At 39.1% G+C, this 21,429-nt stretch overlaps 4 pseudogenes; 1 reads left to right on the plus strand and 3 right to left on the minus strand.

Moving 5' to 3' along the window:
- The first annotated feature begins 1,359 nt into the window (after positions 1-1,359).
- Positions 1,360-3,614, plus strand: LOC125200148 (annotated as a pseudogene).
- A 221-nt stretch (positions 3,615-3,835) lies between these two features.
- On the minus strand, positions 3,836-6,396 carry LOC125200156 (annotated as a pseudogene).
- Positions 6,397-14,153: 7,757 nt separating this feature from the next.
- Positions 14,154-15,038, minus strand: LOC125200154 (annotated as a pseudogene).
- Positions 15,039-19,287: 4,249 nt separating this feature from the next.
- On the minus strand, positions 19,288-20,435 carry LOC125200149 (annotated as a pseudogene).
- Between the last annotated feature and the right edge of the window lie 994 nt (positions 20,436-21,429).

Raw genomic sequence — 21,429 nt, forward strand, 5'->3', positions numbered from 1 at the left:
TCCTAAAAATAAAAGTTACAGGCCAAATGGTATGTTAAATTTATTTTAATTACAAAAGTTGTACGTATTGAATCAATTATATATTTAATATTTTAATTATTTCACATAAATATCTAGAAAATATGTTATTTTACGCATTGAAGTTGAAGTCTTGCCAAAAATATAACGGCATTTACCATCCGAGTACCAATTTAAATCATTATGTAGATGGGTGGGATTGATTTCATTGGCTTGGAGGGAGCGAAATTCATGACACAAATAATTGTAGTATATCGTGGGGAAGGGGAATAATGAATTCTCTTGGAAATACAGGTCTAGACATGACAATTACAGAAAATGGAGAGATTTATGGGAATGAGTCTATACTCTATAGTTATGGAGGGATATCTCCCAATGCTCAAACGGCCAATTTGGAAGTCAAATCGAATGGAAGGTCAAATTGAATGCAAAAAAAATTATTTCAATTTTTTAGTCATAATCGTGAATTATCGTTATATTAATAGTGAATAGTGATTGAATTATAAAATTATACCTATAATTATTATATAAAAGAAAATAATTCACAATGGACCACGCCAATACACTTCAAATATCTTTCATTTAAATTTACATTTTATTAAGTTATTGATATTGTTGACTAATCATAAAATAGATATAAATAATTTATTAAACTATCATAATGTTAATAATAATATGTATGTATATTTTTGCCAATATCACCAATCAATATATTTGTGTGTTATTTTTTTTTCTTTTTTGTTTGATTTTATATTTTTTAATAATTATTTTTTATTTTATATATTTATGATTTCAGATTTCATACAATAATATTTTTATGAATTTATAAAATTATTTTACATTATAAAATAAGTTTAAATAAAAGAAAATGGATCGTGTAAATTTATAAAATTATTTTACATATAAAATAAGTTAAAATCAAAGAAAATGGATCGCTGATTACGTGGGTGATACTAGTTTTCGTTAAAACACTGAAAATGTAAACAAAATCAAATAATCCATTTATCCTGTAGCAGCAGTAAAAATAAAATAGCAGTAGTAATTGTTTACTATTCCACTTTCAATTCTTTCAACTTTATTCGATTCTACTCTCCCCGTCTTATAACAAAATCAAATACTCCATTTAATCATGTAGTATCAAATACAGTAAAGTAGTAAAATAATTGTTTACTTTTCCACTTTCAATTCTATCAACTTTATTCCTTGCTTCTCTCACCATGTTAAGGAAGGGATATGGAGTAATATTTAATTTTATGGAAGGTTTAATGAAGAAAAAAATTGTCAATTATAATTGGTTAATTTAATATTTTAGTTAATGCTTTCAATTTTCTAAAAAATAAATAAATAGTTATGAGAAATCTCTAGAAATCAGAAGTGCATCAAACCGACGCCGTACCGTCCACCTCCGCCGCCCTCTCTTCCACCTTCCGCCGATCAAACAATGGACGAAGATAAACCTCTGAAGAAGATGGCGGAGGCCTTCAAGGAATTGAGCATCAGATTAGATCAATTTCCCCCGAAGGAGAAGAAGCCCGCCTCGAACTCTCCCCTTCTCCAACGCCTGCTCTCTCGTCTCTCCTCTCTTCCGTTGTCTCGGCATCGCTTTCAAGTTCGCCGAGCTCGATTATGTCGCCAAAGTAATTCAAATTTTATTTAATTTAGCTGTTGTTTTATGCTTCAGTTTGTTGGGGTGAGATTGAAAATCGAACGATCTGTTTTGTTTTTTATAATTGTGATTTTGTTTGTGGAAATCTGACTAGTCGTATTTGCCTGATTGTTAGTGTTATTGTGTTCATAATTTGATTGGTGAATTGATTGTGATTGATTGATGAATTTCGATCAACACATTAATGTGATTTTACTGGAATTTCAAGTGAATTGTTAATGTTGAATGCCTAATTTTTCTCTGTTTAGTGAGTCTGAATATTTTTTGTTAGCTGTTTGATTTGTGCCATTATCTGTAACAGTATATGTGTTGGTGTGTTTTGCAATTATGGTCATGTCATAGTGCAGGATATAGCTCCGTGTGCACGATAATCATGTGTAGTTCTAGTTCGTTACAAATGCATGGTTTGATCTATCTTGCATCCTAAGTATGTATTTTCTTGTACAACTCCTTGAAGCTTTGTGATATATGAGAGGTGACATGTGATTGATATGGTTTGATTGCCATTGTTCAATGTGGTTGCCTGATATTTCCTTGTACAATTCGTTTAAGGTGAATGATCTTGCGGGGGCATCAAAATCAATTTCTGTGCTGCCGCTGATGATGGATGATGATGTTAAATCCGATTGTGTGGGGAAGCCAGGGAGCCACACGAGGAATCTTTTGAAGTGAAGCGTGGAATTGACATGGTCAAGGTTTTGTTTGAGCACATCATTTCTATACAGTATGTCCTCTTCCTGTCAGTAGTTGGTTCATGGTGTTTGTGCTGTGTTTTCTATGTGATCATTCTCATATTTGTGGATCATTTTTGGATCATGTATCTAGCAGTCTTAGATAGAAGCCTACTATAATCAGCTGCTCAAATATTCACACTCTATAAGAGATTTAGTAAACGAGCTACATTGCATTAGAATCACACTGAAACACCGGAATCACAATTCTGCATGAATGAACTGCATCTGAACGTGAACCATAAAATGCAATATTTTTGCATCAAGCATAAAAATTGTGATGTAGCATGTATGTGTCTTGGACTCTTGGGTTATGGATTTGTGATCCCAATGATCCCTTGTATCTCAGTGTCTATCCGTACATATTGTGAATTTCAAGTGTTTTAACAATGATCAGAACCTCACAGCTTGTTATTTTAGAAAGCAATCCTTTAGTTTAACGATACTGTTGGTTTCTCATTGATCTCTGCGTAGTGCAATGACTCATCTTGTAATGCTTCAAACCTTGATGTCTATAGGGAAATTCCCTAAAGGATCCAGCTTCAAAAGCTTACTCACAAGTCTTTGCTCCATATCATGGATGGGCCATTAGAAAAGCTGTAGCTGCAGGAATGTACGCCCTTCCGACAAAGGCACAGCTGTTAAACAAACTGAACGAAGATGGTGAGTTTTACGTTTCTACAGATCTCTTATTTCATTAATTCATATGTTAGCAAAGAACATACATTTGTCTTCTCACGCATCCAGAGCACACGCAAGAATCCTAAGTTGACTGATCAGCCGACATAAGCCATTCGGCTAACAATCATGAACATGAAAGAACCAATTATTTCGATATAATTCCCAATTGCATGACTTTTATCTTTTCAAAATGTCCTAAAGTATTTTTCTTCTTTCAGAAACTTCAGCAAGAATACAGATGCAGAACTTCGTAGCCTCGGCAGCTCTAGTCGTTAAGTACATTGACCAGCTCTTCATCTCGAGAGGATTGGGAACTGATTGGTGAAAATGGAGGGATTTGTATAATTCTGAACATCTGATCTATTTATCTTAATGTCTGTATTTACTGATCTAATCCCATTTGTATCTTCAATATGTCAAACATAAGAGTACTTCATTACTTCGTTGTATTGGAGATATTACCATGGACACTGATTGGGGTCTTTTGGTTAAATCAAAATCAGATGTTTCATTCTTTAGTTTCAAATTGGAAATTTTGTTTGGTAAAAGTATAGTTATGAAAACCACTCTTATCCTTTCCTTAGGTCTGCTAGTTATTCAAAAATATAAAAAATTAGAAATGAATATTTCAATCTCACAAATTATTTCCCAAAAGAATTTCAAGAATTACAGCACAGAAACTAGACAAAGTAGTTCATCAACTAGGTTTGTTGCTGGTAAATGCTTACAAAAGCTAGTCTGCTGTAACAACTAATGCTTGAAATTTTTGTAAGAGAGTTTCATACAAAAGGAACAACATTGTAATCTCAAGCAACTGATCATCTCTGCCAAAAGCAAGGGCTGTTGAGAAAGTCGCTGTTCTCCCAAAAAAAGGACCAGTGATAGCAGCAGGGAAGGCTTCAGGCATCTGCCCCCTCCTCGACAAAATTATGATCGTACGTGGACTCGACTTCGAAATCACGGTCCATGTCTTCCATTGTATCCCCGACCTGAACTGTTTTGTTCCCATTGTGGTGAAAGGCATCAATCCAAATGCGCGAGCGTCTTGATCTCACGAGCAACTTTCCTCTGAGCCTTAGCACTGATTCCAGTCTGCTCAACACACAATCATCAACTAAGAACTAGCACGTGTCATTTAACAGCACAGGATCGTTGAGTGGTGTTACAGTTTCTTACCTTGCTCCTCTTGTTGATAATACCAGCTTCGGTGATGAACTTTGCAAGGAATTTCACGTTCTGCCGAGAAATCAAGCAAGCAGTGAGTAAGAAAGTTCAAGCGACTTTTTCACACAAAATGTAACAAGAGTATCAGCAATTTCTGTTTGCACAGTCGCACAACTCATAATTAAGCAATATTCAAAGTTGAGGAATGGCCAATTGCAATAATCTCATTTGGTTAAAAAATTTGGATGGTATAATCTAAATTAACAGAACTGTTTTTTATGTACAGAATCAGCTCTTCAAGGCTTTTTACAAATACATTAAGACGGTACCAAAGAATGTTTAGAGCATAATGCTCAGGAAAATGCTTCGGGTTATTAACAGCAAAAGGCGAATATTTTTTGAAAAGATGAAAAGGGTGATCCATATGCATACTTTGAGAAGTGGAGCCAATTGGATTTGCAGAAGATAATCAAAGTTAAATCAATATCAACTCTTATATGCCAAGATACTTTTATTGAAAATGTTTATACTTGTATTTAAAGTTTTAGAAGAATGAATCTCCTAAATGCCATAATGCAACATAAATTGAACAGAGAACTATGCCTTTAAATAAAGGTACTGTTAGACAGATGCACATATACTTACCCTGAAATCAGCTTCTCGCAATACTTCCTCAGTCGTTGTTTCAAACTCCATCCTTTTGGTAGGCTTGCGACTCCAGGCTTTCTCAAATCAAGATCCTGTAGATTACAAAGGCAAGCTATTAAAGCAAAACTGCGTCATAAACTGAGGAAGAATCAGTAACTCAAGATATGCAGGTCAGACTGTTTCAAACGAGGCAGATGATTGCTGGAACTAACTTCAATAACAAAAGATATAGTATACAATCCTATAATTACAAAAAGTATACAAATCTATATATACCCATGGAAACAATAATGCAATTGAACTAAAAAGTAGATCCGGAGAATAAAAAGGCATTGCTGCATTAACCTTGTTTACAATATGCAGTCTTCAGAAATAGGATTTAACTCTGACAGGATTACTAGAGGGCGATGTCACAAATACTAGTTGTCATAAAAGTATATAGTAGTTCAGACAATCAAACACAAGTATGAACTACAAAATACAAACTATAGCACCAACCAGGTCACACTTTACAGTTTATACCTTGGTATCATAAGACATCCCACTCTGGAAATTAACATCAGGCCTGAAAGTATAATCATCTCTAGTCACTCGAGTGGATCAAACTCAAAGTAGGAAGCCGCTTGCTTTAATTTATATTCCATCCCGTCAGCCAATGAATTCATACTGTCACCAAAACCTCCTTGCAACCCAAATCTATCATGTTTCCTCTCAGCATTCTCAAGCTTCTTGTAAAGGCGGCCATACTAGACGCATTCCCATCACCCGAATTGTCTTGCTGAGAATCCCCAAATGAACCAAACCAGTTTGATCCACTCCAATCATCATTAACTGTTAAAGCATTACAAATCAAACTTACAAAAACAATAATCAACAGATTCACAAAAACCAATCAATTCAACACCTATATTGGAATAATGAAAACAAATCATAGAAGAGGCACAGTGTCAGACATTCTATACAATACTAAAAGCAGAAATCATGTTCCTTTCTTAATTTATTTTGATCTTCTTATTCTATTATCCTACTGAGTTTCAAGCTGCTCTAATTTTCCAATGAAATCATCAAATACAGCACAATTTCCACAACCAACAATTAACAACGCTAGCAAGAAATCAAATCGACAAAAGCACATTTAAGCTGAGAAATGTTTACGAGGAGACGCGTTAGCAGAAAACGCTCGAACAACACGAGGGGTCTGGGATTGATGAGACAAGGCGGCGTTGGCAGACCGCAGGGCGCTTCGAAGGAGTCTCATTTTCCCTGCACATGGACAAATTTTTTAAGTCCAACAAATCAAAAATGGAATCAATTGAACAATTTTGTGAAAGAATTGCATTTCAATTAGTACCTGAAATTGATGAACGAAGAAGAGTGGGGATTATTAGGGTTTAAGGATTGGGAGAGTGAGAATTAGAGATTGGTTCTTCAGCAGCTGAAGCTGTGAAAATGGATTTAGATCCGACCCGTTAGCTATTTGACCCCACCGGATACGGGCCGGATGACTCATTAATATTTTTGCTTTTGGTTATGTATAAAGAGATTGATTAAATTGATCCAGGGATGGTATTTTTATTTATATAATTTCATTTATAGGTGGCGTTATCTACTTTATCAAACAGTTTATCTACTTTATCAAACATGCACTCGTGTTCTAATTTAATTTGAATTAGTATTATTAATATTTTTTTTCTTTTATTAATTTAGTTTATTTTTAAAATCTTTATCATTGATATTACTAATTTTATAAATTTTATATCACTGCTTTTATCCATTTTTCTCAACAAAGATTCTTAAGTTGTTGTTATTGTACTGATATAACTTAATTGTGAAGTTTTTATAAGATAGATAATATAGAAAAAGATAGCATATTGTTGGTATGAGTAACACCCGCATATGGTGAAAGTTCAAATCTCAAATATCGTATGAATTCAAAGTAACTCATACATCCCATTTCTGAAAATGCTCTAATAAATAAATACCAATTACTTATAGAGAATTTTATTTAAATGTCTTGAAATGCAAAAACTTATTCTTATGCATAATTTAGGCACTAATAGGCCTATAATTACCACCATTCAACATTTATATTGAAATTTTCTAATACTCCATATATTAATAAGTTAAGGGCACTTAGGATTGCCCTTAGAGTTCTTTATGTCCCTATAACAAGGGCACTCGTCTTTGTTTCCATAAGTTCCCGAAGGTCCAATTACACTTCTGCAACATATCCCACAATACTTGAGGCAACGGTCTTGTCGCCCAGCCTTTGAGCATCGAACAGCGCACTTGGAGTCGCAAAAGCCCGACCCATGGACGTCCTTGTCCCAAATGCGGTGGTTAGGACGAGGAAAATGGTGGCCAATGCAATAATTGTAGGTTTCATGTTTGCCCTAAATTTGCTTCGATTGCCTAGAAACAAGTCACTTGGTTAGCATTTCACGAATACTATAAAACACATTTTTTTTTCTTTCCCTTTTCCATTTCCATTTGTATGTGCTTAAATAATTTATGAGCATTAGCAGACACACATTGATCTAACAAAGAGCTAATGCTCCTACTAAGCTAAAAAATTACTTGTTATTCATATAGCATAGTCGAATCATCGAGTATTTTATGTGAATCGTTATGCAAAAACTCCTATCATCACAAAAAAGAAAAGAAAATTATTATCTCAAAATTTCAAATTCGATCATTCAAACAATATTCTACGTCTATCCCTCTTTACCAAGACGAAATCAAGCTAGCACAAAAATAAGGAAAGAGTGGAAAAGAAAATAAGAAAAAAGTCATGAATATAGTAGGCATGCACCTTATTTATATATACAATGAAGAGATGAAATTCAATAGTGATATTGTTGGTATTTATAGAGAGCAATCTTGATCAAATTTGGAGACATTGAAACGTACTAATATGTAGGCATGCACCCGATTTCATGAAGGAAAGAGATAAAAGGCAAATAAGAAAAATAATTAACATGAATATATATTTGTAGGCATGCACCTGATTTAATTAATTATAACAACGAGAGGAGAAGAGCTAAATAAACGCAGAGAAAATATGCTATGAAGATATGAAATTTCATAGTGATATTGTTGGTTATTTATAGAGAGCAATCTTGATGAAATTTGAAGACATTGAAACGTAATAACTAACTGTTTTGTCTTGGCTTTGGACATCTGTCTTCTTTAAGCTCACGTAATCTCAAACCGTTTCGACATTCCTCTAGAAAATGTTGTCTCTAGATGGTTACCTTCCCAAACCATGTCTCTCCTTTTGAATACTCCCTTTGTCCTAACTTTGATAAGCTTTTTTTTATCATTTTGGATCATTCCAACTTGATTGCGTACTACTCATATCCACACTTTAGAATAGGTTTTACTAATTTTGGGTGTCCACTTTAGAATTCGGTTGAAATATTCCATAATTGGTAATAGGTCCACATTCCACTAACCCTTTTCACTCATTTTATTATAAAACTAATATATAAAAGTAGGACTCACATTCCACTATTTTTTTCACCAACTTTACTTTGTATTTCTTAAAACCCGTGCGAACTCACAGGGACTCCTAAAGTGGAACGAGAGGAGTAGTACTTTATTGTGACATAATAGAGTAATTGTGTAATCGAGACAAATAGAAACGTAAAGAGACACGTGATTCACCAACGTTGTATTGACTACGTCCACGGCAGAAAATTAGAACAAATTGTATTGATTGTTTTCGGATTCGATTCATGTGTTACGCTTCTATATAAATAGGCACGCGAGACGGGCTAGGCCAATATAACAATTAGGACCCAAAACGAAACATAGCATAGCGTCGGGACCCTGTTTGGCTAGCGGCAAACAATACGATTTAAGACATATTAACATACTTATTTACTATAAATGTCATACCCCTAACTATCCAAAGACAATGAACCACGTTCGTTAATAAGATGCTTCTCCTGCATCCATCGGATCGAACACCAAGTGTTCAAGTCATCTTTGGGTTAAAACCATTATTAATTATTTTTTAAAAAAAATCTAAAACCCACCTTCCCAAAGGCTATTCTTGTGTTTAAATGCACATTACCTTGTTCCCTATACTATAAACATTCATAATCTAATTCATAGTAAATTAGTAATGAAAACATGTACTTGAAAGGAAATGTTATAAATTTCAACCATCATTGTTAGGTAGTTTTAGATTCTTTAAGCACTTTACCATTTCTCTTCAACTTGTAGGTTTTGTGGAATTACTATTTCATTCGAATATGCCTTTTTTTACTTCCTCCATCCCAAGATAAAATGACCTACTTCTTTTGAGCAGGGTTTAAGGATGGTATTTAAATAAGTTAAAGTGGAGAGAGTAAAGTATGAGAGAGGGAGAAGTAGAGGAGAGAAGAGAGAATAAAGTAGGTGGAGAATAAAGTAAGAGAGTTGACTTTTGCTAAAAATGGAAATAGGTCACTTATAGTAGGACACCAAAAGGAATACAAGCATATCTTAGACTGGAGGGAGTATAATTTTTAATGCAATAAAACCACTATGACGACATTATTTCCTTGACGAATCTCTTACCATTTCTTGATGACCGTCTTTATGACCAAGTTGCCCTTTGATCTATTCTTTGAAGTCCTTTATGGTGGCTCCAATGTAGTGAAGAAGAATATTCTCAACTTCCCATTAATAGCATCCGCAATGGACGGCTATGACCGGCTAGCCGTCGTCTATTGGCGGCCACGTAGCGAACCATTGAGTCGAGCGATGAAATCGGCGAGCCGATCGAGGCTGATTTGCCGCTACGCTCGGCCGGCCGATCGGCTTATCATGTAGAAGCCCGATCGGCGATCGATCGCGCGAATTTTGTTTTTTTTAATTCTTTTTTTAATTTTTTTAATTCTTTTTTTTAAAAAAAATTTAATTCTTTTTTTAATTTTTGAAAAACTATATAAACGATTTTAGCTATCTACAGAATTTCACGGTTAATTTGTATTATTTATATGATTCAAGGTGGCTCGTGTGTGGAAGCTCGATTTTTTTATTATGTTATTTTTATGATTTTTAGTTAATGTACTTTTTTTGATTATTTAAATAAAATTAATGAACTTTCAATATATGTCTAAGTAAATTTAATTAAGAGTATTTTAATCGTAATTTTAATTAGTCAATGTAGTATATTTTGAATTATTTTTATTGCGGCTAGCCTATATGGCTGGCTTTAAATGCGATGTGGCGAGTAGATTTTTAGTGTTGCGACGTCGCCGGGGAGAGAATGGTTTGGCTTTATTCGCGGCTATTCTTTGTACTAAGCACCATTGCGGATGCTCTAAACATTAGCTCTAGCCTCTATTCAGTGATACACCACACCCCGGTAATCCCATTTTTATGATACTTGTGGTTTGACACGACAACTGTTACCATATTAACTACTTTTTGGCGACACGGAGGGAGTACTATATTATAATTTATAACATTATAAGCTATTGAGAGTAATAAATTATATAAAATGTCAAGTTATTGTCTTGTAATTTTTTCAAATTCCTTAGTTTAAAATGTTGAAAAGAGTTTGTTGAAAATCTAAACCTATTAACATATGTGAATTATATGTAAATTAGTAAAGAAATTGCACATTGATGCAGTACATTTTTTCCCCATTTTCCGTACAATAGCTCCCACCAGTCCACCACACAAGATCTTCTATCTCAGACTTTTGCATTGTTTCATTAATCTCAGTATCTCACTAATCCCAGTAGTATGATGCAATGCAGAGCATCTTTGTTCTATTCATGGTATATACTCCAATATTCAAATAAATTTCTCATTCCATTATTCAGTTTGGTAAACAGTCACACAACAACAAGACAGGTATCACGCCCTCTAAGCTGTTTGATGCTTTGTCTGAACGATCCGGGATTTTTTAATCTTGCACTCTCTGTTAGTTTAGACCAAAAATCTCATCTTTTTATGCTTCTCTCTCTGTCTCTCTGTCTCTCACACAAGAGAAGTACATACAGTTCAAAGTCACCATCCCATTATTGGACAGGCGGCTGCAATAAATACTAAACTAATTAACACTCCCCATCCCTCTTACCGTTGACATGTTGCAGCTTTTCTTGATTAATTTACACCACGTTTGCGTCACTCCTCCCGAAATCCCTCTATTTTATGCTTCTATTCACTTCATCTTTCTCTTTCACATTTCTTGAAATTAATACTAAAACCGATTTTATAAGATACAGAATGAAAAACTAATCCATAAGTCAACTCTGTGATGGAGACAGATGAGTTGAGTTATGATCTTCTTGATTTTGATTCTTGTGTTCATTCATTATGATGGATCTCTCTCATCTTCCTTCTTCTCTCTCTCCATCTCTCTCTTGCATCCGCCTCTCTTCCCGGAGTTCATATATCCAAATTTCACAGCCACACATCTCAAATTCATCGACTCCTCCGTGCGTTCCTCGTCTCCCGGAATGGAACGTTCAAGGCCGCCATGTTCAGCCCGGGGCTCAGCAGCTCCGGTTCTCTCTCGTCATCCCGCCGCGTCCAACGTTGTCACCTGGTCCGCCAACCACGACGCGCCGTGTCAGTCGGGAGCATGATCTTACGAGGCGGCCTTGCGTGGCCGGCGAACATGGGAGCGTCAAGTGGTCCACTCCGGCCTTCAAATCCCCGATCTTTGCCACGGTTGACGGCCGGAAACCTCATGGTCCTTGACCAATTCAACGCGTCTCGTGGGAGAGCTTCAGATTCTCCCGGAGACACGGTTGTGATGGGACAGAGGTTGCATATAGGGACAACTCTCTCGAGTTCTATATCGGCGACGATCTATCGACGGCGGATACAAACTGTCTGAGCGGATTCGACGCCGTCTTGCAGGTGGAGGAATCGACGTATTGGAAGATGTCGATGGACGTGTCGGTGTATGTGAACTCCTTTGCGATGGTCGGGTTCATGGAGATGAACCAGTCGGGAGCTGCATCGACCACGACGGATCTTCCGTTGTGGTCGGCTAGATCTCACGGACAACGGCCGAGACTAGCCGAGGATTGACCCGATCGGCCGGTTCTCCATCTTGGCTACTCAGGAGCAACTCGGAAGAAGGATTTCGTCATGCATTGAAAAGTGTCGTGTCCGGTAGTCGTGGGACGAGCGGATTGTGTAGCATGGGGCATGCACGGACGATCTTGCACATGCCCTGCACTCGAGCAACTCCAAATAATTCGACCTTTTGCGTTCCATCGACGGTGCTTACTCGTTACATGTTTCACAAGGGCCCGGGCAGTCTGCGGAGGTTCAAATTCTTCGAATTCAAACTACTTGCAGCTCGGCCACGGTGTAGACTACTTTGCGAACGAGTTCGTCGCCTCGAAATTATGGGGTGGATGTGTCATTGTAAAAACCTCTGTTCGGAAGATTGTTCTTGCTTGGGATTCTTCTTTGAAAATTCGTCCGGTTCGTGTTACGGGCTTGAAGGTGCGGTCGGATCAATGATGATGAGGGCCACGAGCAGCCGCGTGGGGTGCGTCAAGGTTGTTGTGCGATCCGCACCCAGGTTTTGGTGGTTCGGACCATGAAGAGGGCTACCTTTAGTTGCGGTGGTGCTACTCCTCTAGTGGACTCTTTGTTTTGTTTGTTATTGGCATTCTTACGTGTAGAAAGTATAGCCGAATCGAGGTCGACTTCGTGAACAATTCGAAGACCTATTCGAAGTCCATGTCGTTCGATGATCTCGAATTCTCAATCCTGATCTACCCGAGGTTCGACTACGAGGAGATTGAACGAGCAACGGAGAATTTCAAGACGAAGGTGGAACCGGTGGGTTTGGAACGGTATACAAAGGCATGCTTAAAGACAAATCACTTGTTGCTGTGAAGAGATTACTAATTTGGGAGTGAGAGGTAAGAGTGACTTTTGCACTGAGATTGGTGTGATTGGAAGCATTCATCATCTCAATTTGGTGAAATTGAGAGGCTATTGCACTCAAAGGAGGCAATGGCTCTTGGTGTACGAAGTATATGAACCGCGGCTCGCTCGATAAGACCTGATCAGGGAATGGCCCGCCTCTCGAGTGGGAGAGCGGGTTGAGATCGCGCTCGGGGCCGCGCGGGGCTCGCCTACTTGCCGTGGTGTGAGCACAAGATCATTCATTGCGACGTGAAGCCGGAGAACATGCTCTGCACGACCAAAATCGAGCGAGCTATCGATTTTGGCCTTGCTAAGTCTCGGTCGTGAAGACTCCGGTCTCTTCACGACCATAGAGGCACTCGGGGCTACTGGCGCCGGAGTGGCTTACGAGCTCCACAGTCTCGAGACAAGGCGATGTGTATAGTTACGGAATGGTGCTACTAGAAATTGTTAGCGGGAGGAAAAATTGTATGCGAGGGCGAGAGCCATGCCTCGCGAGGACAACTCCTCCCAAGGAACCGCACCATGCGAGTTCGTTTACTTCCCACTCTACGCATTAGAGATGCACGAGCAAGGGAGGTATTCGGAGCTAGTCGACCGAGATTAGTTGGTAGAGTGACGAGCCAGGGACGTGGAGAAATTGGTGCGTGTGGCGTTGTGTTGTGTTCGGGAGGAGCCGGGGCTCGGGCCGTCCATGAGAGCGTGGTTGGTATGCTCGAGGAAAAACACCGTTGGGCGCCGTCGAGATCGAAGCGCTCAACTTTTTGCGATTCTACGGCCGAAGGTTCGTCGAGTCATCTGTTGCACCGGAATCCGGGCGCTTAGTGACGTTATGGTGTTTCCAGATGCAAATGTTTCACATGGTAGCAATGTATCTATGTCTACTGCAGCTTTTTCTTTCATCTCATCCCAGAATATCTCTGGTCAAGATAAAGAATATAGCTTACATATTTATATATTTGTTATTCACATTTCTAAGATGTAAATTTGTTTCTTGTTGCATATACATGTATAAGAGAGAGTGTATTATTTTTGTGTGATTTTGCTAGATTAATTCTCAAGCTACCTAGCAAATGAAATCATTTAGTAAGTCGGTTTCTATGTTCCAATATTACTTCATTTTCATTGACGTTAATGTCACATAAGTAAATTGTCAATAATCGAGACTCTAGAATTTTGATGGTTATAAAATCATAGTACCAAATTAGTAGTTTCATGGTGTTACTTAAGTAAGACGTCAATATTCATCGGTTGTTCATCGTGTCATGTTAGTAAGATGTTTACCAATGTAATCAATAATTTGATAGTGTGATGTAAGTAAGATGTTAACTATGTCAGAGACTCAGGAATTTGATTGGTTGTAAAATTGTATTAAATCAATAATTTGATACAAGTTGAATACATAATCAGAAATTGGAGATAAAAAAATACATTGGTATAACCGTACAACAAGAAATTATTAAAATCGAAATCAAATGAAAGATTTATGTAAGTTTCCACCCAAATTCAAAGTAAAATTGCAACAAAATCAACTTTGGCAATCCCTCGCAAAGTGCCCTTCTTCGCCACAATTGTAACACTCTCTTCCACCACCGCCGCCGCGACCTCTTCCGCTACCGCCGCGTCCGTAGCCACGGTAACCACCATCTCCCCCATCGCCACCTCTGCCTCCCCCCGGCGTCCATAGCCACGATAACCACTATCTCCTCCCCCATCGTCGCCGCCGCGTCCATAGCCACGGTAACCACCATCTCCAGATTCTCCACCTCCACCGCCGCCGTCGCCATAGCAATCCCTAGCCAAGTGGCCGATCCTCCCGCAGTTATAGCACCCCCTCCATCACCGAACCTACCTCTCCCTCTGCCGCGTCCGCGGCCCCCGGATTTCAGATCCCTAGCGACGATCGCGACGTCGACGGCTTTTCTCCGGCCGTCGTCGCGGCAATCGACGGCGAATTCCACCCGCTGGCCCTCGCGCAGCGTGCGAAACCCTCGGATCGGATCTCGGTCTGGTGCACGAAGAGATCGTCGCCGCCGGCGTCCGGCGGGAATCCGAAGCCTTTCTGGCCGCTGAACCACTTCACGGTCCCCGCCGATCTCGCCGCGTCCGCCATTAATCGGAGAATCAATTCATGAAAATGAGAAAGGAATTGAATCAATTAAGCGATGGCTGAGGTGAGCTGCGGAGAGATGAGATTTTAATCATTTTATGGATGAAGATGATTGGGAGAGATTTATCCATTTTGAAGTGAAATGAAATAATTAGGATTTTCGATTGGCTGTGGAAAATTGACGTGTTAATCTGTGAAGATGATCCATCTTCAAGCTTTAATTATGGACCTACATGATCGACACACTGCGTTAACATCAAGCATTCTCTCTCTTTTTTTTTTTTTGATTTTTCTCTTTTTTGCTTTTGCTTTTTTTTTCAAATTAATTTGTTATACACATACATATTGTTTATATGTGGAGATTTGATCACTTTAGAGTCGTTTCTATCTATGTTTTCGGTAGGAATAGAACATTTTGGATTGTTTTTGTATGTTTTTTGTGCTGATTGACCATTTTGAATTTGGGTCGGCCTTGTATATGTTTCATGTGGGGGGATTGGTCACTTTAGAGTCTTATCTCCGTGACTCCATGTATGTTTTCGGCAGAGACTAGCCTCTTTGGATTGTCTCTATGAATGTTTTTGGTCGAGATTGGCACTTTTGGATCGTCTATATGTACGTTTTCTGTTTTGCTATCTAAAAGTGTATAGTAGGCGGTGACTTGTTCTAATTGGCGAATTCATCCTCTTGTTAATGTTTTTTATGTTGAGGATGTATCACTTTTAGACAAAATATAGTTTTATGCTGTGTTATGAACATGTTGGGGTCGGTTTGCCTAAGAGCATCATCGCTGACTCGATGAGGTTCGGTCTCGTCTCGCGAGGCAGAGCAGGATCGAGCAGGTCGAGGCTCGTCTCGTCTCGGACGAGACGAGACATCTCGTCGCGCGACACGTGGCTGCGCTTGGGATACGTGACGCCCACTCGCCGGCCGCGAGTGGCGTCGTAATTATGACCTAATAATTTTTTTTATAAATTCGAAAAATTGAATTTAATAAAAAAAAAAAAATTCAAACGTCAAATGACCGTTGGGAACAAAACGTCGAATTTTTAAATTTTTTTCTTTTATTCTTCTATAAATATACTCCATTCACCATTTTACACACAAACACTACTCTCAAATTGTTTGAAAAAATGTCGCGATGGAAACTCCAATGGCCGGCTCCAGTAGGCGGCGCTCCGTGGTTCGACTTGAACTCGTTCGACGATTGGGCGAGCATGTACACTGTTTGGGTACTCCGGTTCGTCGCCGGGCACCCAGGCTCGACCACCGCGCGTACCAAACACCACATTTTGATGTGGATGCACTATCGTCCCCCCCCCGAGTCGGGCAATCGCCGGATTATCCCAAATTCCGGAGAATTTCTGCGCTGAACGCGGTTGCCGCGAGCCAATTGGTGGAGGCTCGGCTCCGGCAAGATCGAGCCTCGGCTCGCGTCAATGCGAGAAGTAAGAGGAGGAAGAGGAGGAAGTGGAGGAAGGCTGGGAGGCAGCCGTCATCCATCATGACCAAGCCGAGACGTTGGCTCTGTCGGCGCTTGGATCGGCGTCTCGTACGATCTGTCGTCGGGAATCAACAAACCCACAAGTGTTTTTGGCTAAAAGTCACTGAAGTTTACAACGCACGAAGGCCGAAGAATACCGTTCCCATACGTGAAGATGCTCCGCGATCATTGGGACCGATGCGGCAGAGATGTCAAAAATTTTTGCGCGATATACGGGAGAAAGGCGAATATCAGAGAGGAGCCGGTGGAGTCGACATTACGAGAGCGGCGTTGCGGGTCTTCAAAGGACGACGTCGCAAAGATTTCAAGCTTGTCGATGTTTGGTCGCAAGTCCACCACCTTGAAGGTGGGTGCGGTGTCGAGTCGGGCTTGAACGCACGAGCGCACGGCGCGTGGCACTACTCGTCTAGTGATGGCGGTGAAGGCAACACCTCACGTGAGGGCACGCCATTTTTTTTATTTTTTAGGATTTTAAATTATGTATTTTTTATTTTTTAGGCTTTTAAATTGTAATATTTATTTTATTTTAATGAAGTGTGTTTTTATTAATTGAATTTGTTGGAATTAAAAATAAAAAATGAAATTGAATGAATAGTTAAGAGATGGTTAAGAGATGGAGGGATCAGGTCTTGCTCTTAGTTAAGAGATGAGCTGAAAAGTACAGTGGGACCCATGAATAGTGAAGAGATGAGACGGTTAAGAGACGGATAAGAGACAGCGTGGCGGATGGCCTAACACCCCTTTCTTGTGGTGTTTGTTTAAAAAGTTGTATGATTGTCTAAGAATAATTCAAGTTCGGACAAGTAATCTTAAGCAATCAAAAGATTATTTCGTGCAATCTTCAAGACGTCACAAACGAGAGTTTCGTTGTCTAGACTTTAGTGTCATTGTTCTCATGTATAAAAAACGCCACTAAAGAGAATTCACCATGTCTTATGCATGTTGTGTTGAGGTTTGAATGTATAATGTCGGATTTGTATTGAGTTTGAGAAAATTTTCTTAACATGAGACCGTCCCCAACCTTTTACTTTAAATAAATTTTTTTGGGTTTAAAATGGCCCAAATTTTCCTATTTTTTATTTTTTTTGTAAAGCAATAAAATGGAAATTATTTCCAAAAATTTTTGTAAACTAACCAAAATGGTGTAAATTTTAATTTGGTGTAAATGATTGGAATAAAATTCCTTAAATTGTGACGTATTTTCAAAATGGTTTGGTAGGTGTAAATAGTTGGGGCATGCGTACTTGATTAATTGTCCAATCAAAAAGCGTGATGAAAAAATTTTCTTAATGGGGTTTAAATATTTTTTTAGGTTATGTTTTTGTCTACCCAATCAGATATGGACTTTTAATTGTATTCATCGATTAACATAAAATTAATTTACACGAATTGTAAATTTTTAAAAAATTGTTTTGCCCTTCATTTTTTTAGGCGGACTAAGTTCAATAATGCTCATTAAAACCCCAAAGAATGTCGAAAGAATAGAAAATTTATATCCTTTGAATATATGCTAAACTTCGATGCACCACTATTAGTAAAAAAATTATTCTATTTTAATAAATATTTTCACAACTTCTAGTGCTTCTCATTCTTTAGTACATGTACTAAAATTTTTTCACCTATAAATTCAGTTCATAAATGAATTATGTTTTCGCCACATTAATCTTCACACACCCTAACTGTAAAAAAAATTTGGGGGGAACTCTTCAAAATTCTTTTTTTTTCCATTATTTTTTTTTTTCAATTTTTTTTTCCACATCGGTTAATATTTATGTATATGTACAGCTACATTTTTTGATTTAATATTTTCTTTTTCTCGAAGTTTTTTCTAATTAATTCGAATGATTTTTTGCAGGGCCAAAACCTTCCGATGGTAAAAGATTTTTCCCATCGTCAACTACCCCCGGGAAACGATATGGCCGGCGGTATACCCAAAGGCAAAAAATTTGGGGAACCCCCCTAACCGGGCCCAAAAGCCACACCTTCACCGCCCCCGTGAACTGGCCCCGCCCAAAGGGTTAAACCCCGCGGAAACGGCTGGTGTGAGCCCGGCAGCTGCGGCTCCAGCCTCAAGTGCGGCGATGCCCCCGGCCTCCGGGGCGTGCTAGCGAGTTCCCCCCTTTTGGCTGGGACTTCTACGACGTCACCCTCCGAAGGCTTCAATTTGCCGGTGACGGTGATGCCGATGCGGCAGCCAAGGCAATTGCAGCGCCGCGGGCTGCAACGGCGGAAACGTCAGGCCGGGGCTCCCCCGAAGGGGGGGGGGGCGTGGGTGGGATGCGGAGCGCGCCCGACTTTTTAAAAAAGGACAAGTATTGCTGAAAAGGGGGCGTATGCGAATCCGGTGACCTGCCGACCGACATTCGTATTCGACGATCTTAAGCCTGCCCGATTGCGTACGGCTCCCCCTAGGGCGACCCTAGGTTTTTTTGGCGTGCTTTGGCCACAGTCGTTGTCCCCTTCGCTCCTCCAAATAACTAAAAATTTTTTCCCGATTATATATATAGTAAAGCTCTTTTTATAATAAAAAGTGAAACAGGCTACCTTTAAACCAAAAAGAAATTAGCACACCAAACTTTTTTGGCCCCCAATGGCTTTGTTCAAATGGCTCAGCAAGCGGGGGCCCGGGCCCCACCATACAACGGGCCCAACCCCCAATTCCATCACAATACAATTGATGTAAAAGAAAAAGGGAGAGATTCAGTAGAATACCTTATTCCAATGGAAAAACCCCAAAACTAATCCCCAAAATTTAAAGAATTCTTTTTTCTCATGTAGATTCACTGAGGTAGCAATGTGCCTTATAAATGGCTATAATTCTACAAATACAACATCTATCATAAAGTTTGATAAATATTGAAAAATATAGTTACCTCACACTGGGAGCCTTCTCCTTCTTCAGGCCAGGGGGTTGCTGGAGCTTCCTCTCGTCGCCACTCAGTCGCTTCGGGATCCCCGACTTGCATTTTCCCCCGGCTGGTCCCCCCTCATGTTCCTCTTTTTAAAAGGGGAAACCCCTTTCTTTGCCATGACCAAGGTCGTCCCCGGTTGCGTCCCCGGGCCAATTTTGAGGTCCACCATTCCATGGGCGGTTGGCACCTGGGTGTTTTCCCCAAAGATGGCATCTATATAAAAAACCTTGCACGTATGAGAATGTTGGTGTGGTCCCTTCTCAAGCGGGGTGGGGAGGACATCAATGGTGAAAAAGAAGATCCCCCGGGGGGTTACTACGTCCGGCTTTTCCCCTCGTTACGCACCCTAAAACGGCTTCCAGAATCCCCCCCGGCCCCGGAACTTTCAAGCTGATGCGCTTGACTTTCTTACCCGGCCTTGCCCCCACATGTGTTCCCGGGGGTTGCCCTTTCCCCTCTCCGCCCCCAAGCCCGAACAAGTCATGACCTGTTGGAAGACACCTAGTGGCGTCCTCGTGGATCTACAACTTGCCCTTGGCCTCCGCAAGTGCTTTGGTTGGAGTTTTTCCCCGGGTTTTTCCCCCCCGAACCATTACAGGTGCTGCAGCTCCCCGGGGCCGGAAATTTTTCAATCCCCTTTCTCAATGCCAAACACTGATTTTTGAAGGGGAGGATCAAATTGTAGACCTGATCTTCGCCTTCAGTGGCTCGGCTGCGGATCCCCTTCCTCCCATACCACCCATACCACCCATGCCTTGAATAACGACCCCGAATATATCAAATGGGTTGTTGAAACCCAACCATTGAAAGTAGACAAATGTTAGAATAATTGTAACATAACAAACCATAAAATTGACAAAAAAAAAACATTGAGACATTTCCCCCTATCTTTTTTTTCCTTTCCCTCGACTTCCCCCCCATTCCCATGCGGCACCTTTAAGCCCAGCCTCCCCTACTTGTCATATATGGGAAAGTTTCTCATCATCTGTTTAAAAACCCGTCCCGAAATCATGATTTAAAAAATTTTCCATCAAATGCTCAAAAAAAAAAATGTGAAATGCATAGTTTTATTTTTTTAAGGATTTGGATTCCTACCTCGTAACATTTTTCTGATCTCCTTAAACTTGTCTTCCCCTCGGTTCTCTGTAGTTCAGATTTATCTTAAAAATAATGTTTTAAAATTTTTTAAGTTTTTTTATCATTAAAGAAAACCTCAAACATAACAACCACAAAACAAACATCCTTCAGCAACAAAATTGCCATGTTAATGGTTCTTAATATCAGCTTAAAATATTTAATGCCAGCAATTTTAGTATTTTTTTTACATATCAGTTTCATAGCTCATTCCTGAAAAAGGGCCCCGAAAAAAGAACAAGTAAAAGAAATGCTAATTTGAACATGAACACCAAAGAAACTTATAAATACGGTAATAAAAAAATACAAAGAGAAGGAAGGGAAAAAAAAGGAAGGCCGAAAAAAAAAAACCAAAAAGGGTTTCATCATGGAAAAACTTGTTACATCAAGGGGGATAGTTCCCAGCAAACTTTTTGATATGCTGAAAAAAAAAGTGGGAAAAAAATGAGATATAGATCAAAAAACCTATCTTAAGAAAATCTCCAAAAGAAGAAACAGTGGGGTGGTTTAAAAAAAAATATGGGCTAATTCGATGGCATTACTGGATGCAGATTTGACTAATTAAAACAGGTATTAGGAGGATGCACATTTATCATTCAGATTTTCAAAAAAACTCAAAACGAAGATTTCTAAAAGTGGAGGATTGCAAAAAAGAAGGGAAAGTGTTATAAAAAACCCTTTTCTACTAAATTGAGAGGATAATACAGTGAAGTCACAATGTTTAAAGGGAAAAATCACGTTAATTTAGGGAAAATTAACAGAGAAGTGATACATGGCAGGAATTAGAAATCTGATGTAAAAAGGTAAATTGACTGAAATTAATTCGTCGATTAAGTCATTTGGGCAAAAACCCCATTAGCACAACTAGACTAAATTAGGTTTCGATCAACTGATTTAGGTAAGATTAATCAATGCCTTACGCAAATGGTGGGGTAAAAAAAAAGAAAAAAATGGGAAATTAAAAG

This window comes from Salvia hispanica, unplaced genomic scaffold, assembly GCF_023119035.1.
Source record: "Salvia hispanica cultivar TCC Black 2014 unplaced genomic scaffold, UniMelb_Shisp_WGS_1.0 HiC_scaffold_827, whole genome shotgun sequence".
In the NCBI taxonomy this organism is placed as follows: Eukaryota; Viridiplantae; Streptophyta; class Magnoliopsida; order Lamiales; family Lamiaceae; genus Salvia; species Salvia hispanica.